The 3,569-nt window shown below is 49.9% G+C and overlaps 1 pseudogene; it reads left to right on the plus strand.

The window, feature by feature from the left end:
• The first annotated feature begins 523 nt into the window (after positions 1-523).
• On the plus strand, positions 524-1,745 carry LOC101984374 (annotated as a pseudogene).
• Positions 1,746-3,569: the final 1,824 nt, after the last annotated feature.

Below are 3,569 nucleotides of genomic sequence, written 5' to 3' on the forward strand. Positions count from 1 at the left end.
GGTAAATGTTGGGATTCCCATCCTTTTCTTCTTCTGTGTTGTCTGTCAGGTTTATCTGCCCATCCTGCTAGGAAGGCATCTATTTCTGTTACACACTCACTGTTTTGCAGGCTATGGCTAAGTCAGCAGTCAACAGTAGACTTTGTGATCCGTGCTTGGAGGCCTGGATCCCACTGAGCTCCTACTCATGGGCAGCTACCTGGGCAAGCCTGACCCTACTCCAGCCTGCCCTAGAGTAGGACTCTAGGGACAGGACAGGCCGCCACCCACACTTATTCTCCCCACTGCCTGTGTCAGTGGCCCAGGGAGTCTATCAAGTCTATCCTGTGCTCCCCACCCCACTTTTACTACCCTCCCAAGAGGCTACCCCACTGAGAGTGTGGGTCTTTATTCAGTCAGTTTGTTATAACACCCCAAAGACAATATCCCATTCAGCAGACCCAGGATGCCTCACTTGGGGCCCTGCAACAGTGTGCTGGATAGCGGTCACAAGAAAGCAGTGCTGTCTGCATGGAACTCAAGAATGTTGTGTAGCCCAGTAACTGTGAGGATTGTCCCTCCAGACAGCAAGTTACTTCACTCACCATTGCCAGAGTAGATATACAACACAACACTGTCTTCACCATCAAGTAATGCCCCAGACCCTTGTATAAAGGAGACTTGCTGAGCACCCTTAAAGAAAAGAAGAAAAGGACAGTGGAGAAAGAAGACCAGCTACTGCTCAATGGCCAGAAAAACAAGAGAAGACACCACGATAGCAGTGAGAGGGGGCATTCAGCCTTAGAGCCTCTTGTGGTCAACAATCCCTGCTGCCTTTGTGCTTAAGCCTGGCTCCCTGAAGAGAAGTCTGGCTTCCCAGAGCTCAGATGACCACTTGAACAAACGATCTTGTATATCCTCTGTGAGCTCCCTGATGGGTACATGCACAGGAGGTATCCCCAGCTCCACCTGCAATGTCATCACCAGCTCCCACAGCCCCACCCATGGAGCACTCTGCTGTGTAAGAGGAGTGGCCCCATTTTACACCCCCTTCCTCCTGCTCCCAGACACCGGAGAGCCTAGCCAAGAAAACAAGAGAGGAAGAGCCTTGTCACCCTTCCAGTTATTCAATTCCCTTAGTAATAGACAGAGTTCCCAAGAGAAAAGGTTACAGGTACAGCGAATGGGGGGCAGAAGAACTCGTGGACTTCCCCACCCGTGCCAGGCAGCCCTGGGCAATACAAACACAAAATTCAGTTTCTGCCCTCTCAGCAAGGGGACCAGCTCACCCTGTCTCCATCCCCTGAGCTTGGCTATTCCATCACTGCAGAACATCTGGACATGGAGAGGAAAGTCTTACTGCAGTGGTTTAACAAGGTCAGAGAGGACAAGAGAAAAGATGCCTCCACCTTAGCCACTGGAACCCCACCTGCCGCCAATCCTCCTTCCATGTTCACCCTGCCTGCTGTGGGGCCTGCTGCCGTACCGGCCTCCCTCCCAGCTCCTAGCTCTAACCCACTGTTGGGGAGCTTGAAGAAGATGCAGGGACTCCATTCCCACCATTCTCAGAACCTGCTGTAGCAGCAACTTCTACAACCTCTTCACCTCCGAAAACATCCAACCTCCCGATCCCCCTTGTCTCATCACTGACAGGACCATTGGCCAGCACCTCCTCAGACTCCAAACCTACAGCTGCTTTCCTGGAGCTGGCCCCTGCTTCATCTGCAACATCACTCACTGGCACAAAGTTCCCTAGAGTCCCTTAGGTTGAGGGATCTGTCAGCACCCCCTGCCTCCACAGTTCCCTCGTTTGCCCCAGAGTGCAGCATGCTGTTGGGATGCTGAGTCCACCTGTCAATTCTTCTTCCCTTGCTACTCCTGGCCACACCTAAAAGTGAGAATAATAGCCCCTTGCCATCTAGCTCCTCAGCCACCACTACAACTTCATCCAGCACATACGCACTATGCCATCTTTTGCAATCTTAAACATGTCCATGTGATAATAGGTACCTATTCCCCTTTGTTTATGCCCTCATCCTTTCTGGAGAGAAAGCTGTCAATGGCCCTTAAGTCAAAGGCCCTTAAGTTGACCATGGTAGTTATGGGGGTACCTTGAAAACTTACGACTGATAATGGCCCTGCCTATGCCTCTCAAGAGTTCAATGACTTTTAGAGATCTTGGAAGGGATTGCATCGCCTCCAATCCACAGGGACAAGCCATTGTGGAGAGGACCATCAGAGCTCTTACGGAGCTGTTGTTCAGGACCTTCCCACCAGAGGCTAGGAGAGATCCTCATCTGACCTTAACAGAGGACCTTTTCCATATGGATTTTATCAGTTTTGATGACAAGGGTCTTAGGCCAACTTACAAGCATTAAAAATCTCTCCCTGCTAACCCATGGGAGAGGGTATGGTTGTGTTTTTCCTCAGACTGCCACAAGGTCAATATGGGTCCCAGTAAGAGATGTACGCCCAGCCATGGATCAGCTTCCTCCCACCAAGGAGGGAATAACCCAGGATGAATAATGTATATACTCCCCTTTCTTGCCCTCAATGTACCCCCCAAACAAATTGATTTATTAACAGCAGAAGTTATGGCCTTTGACTCTGCATTTTTTGAATTAGCTTGTTATAATATAAAAAGGCTATTTGATCCCTCCTTGGTGCTCACATATGCATTTATTGACAGGGTGGTATTGTTTATCCTCTTTAATGTCTCCTGTAGCAGATCCAACACCAGTGGACAGCAACTAAGGTGACTACTCTTGAGGTGTTAATGACTCTTAGGCATCCTTCTTGTAATCCTCTGTAGGAGGTTATGCATGCCTCACTATTGCTATCTGTAATTCAAAAAGCTACTGCCTAGTCCCCCAACCCTGGCAGCTCTCCAGGAGTGAATGCTCTTCAAAGGTTGGTAGTCAATGGCAGGCCAGAACTTGTTCTGCAGGACAAAGCTTGTTCTGTTGCTAAGTCCTCCAAAGGCAGGTTCAACAAGGCCTGAGCAGAGAACTCTGGTTCCCACTGAGCACCCATGTAATAAATATAAAAGGGTGGATATGTTGGAAGTTAAGACCTACCAGGCCAAGAGGAGCCAACCTGGAGTCTGCCTAGTGTTGTCAGAAGTCCTGATCTTGCCTAGCCAATGAGAGGTGATCACCTGATGTCAACAGATTGGAATACCTGGGTGTTGGAAGTTTTTCTCTGTTATTAAATATATGAGTCTTCCCTATCCCTTTCACCAGACTCCCAGTGTCTGTGTTTGTTGACATCGTGCCCTTTTACCCCCTCCCCCAAGGAAGACATTAGGCTCAGCTACACTGGAAGACAGATCAACAATCAACTCTGACCACTGTAGTGCTCCCCTCCATGCTCCTCTCCAGGGTCCTCACCATGCTCCTCCCCATAGTCCTCTTCATGACCCTTTCCATACTCTTCTCCATGGCACTCCCCATGATCCTCACCATGGTCTTCTCCATGGTCCTCCCCATAGTCCTTTCCATGGTCCTCCCCATGATCCTCCCCATAGTCCTCTCCGTGGTCCTCCCCATGGTCCTCCCCATAGTCCTCTCCATGATCCTCCCCATGGTCCT

Source organism: Microtus ochrogaster, chromosome 8, assembly GCF_000317375.1.
Source record: "Microtus ochrogaster isolate Prairie Vole_2 chromosome 8, MicOch1.0, whole genome shotgun sequence".
Lineage (NCBI taxonomy): Eukaryota > Metazoa > Chordata > Mammalia > Rodentia > Cricetidae > Microtus > Microtus ochrogaster.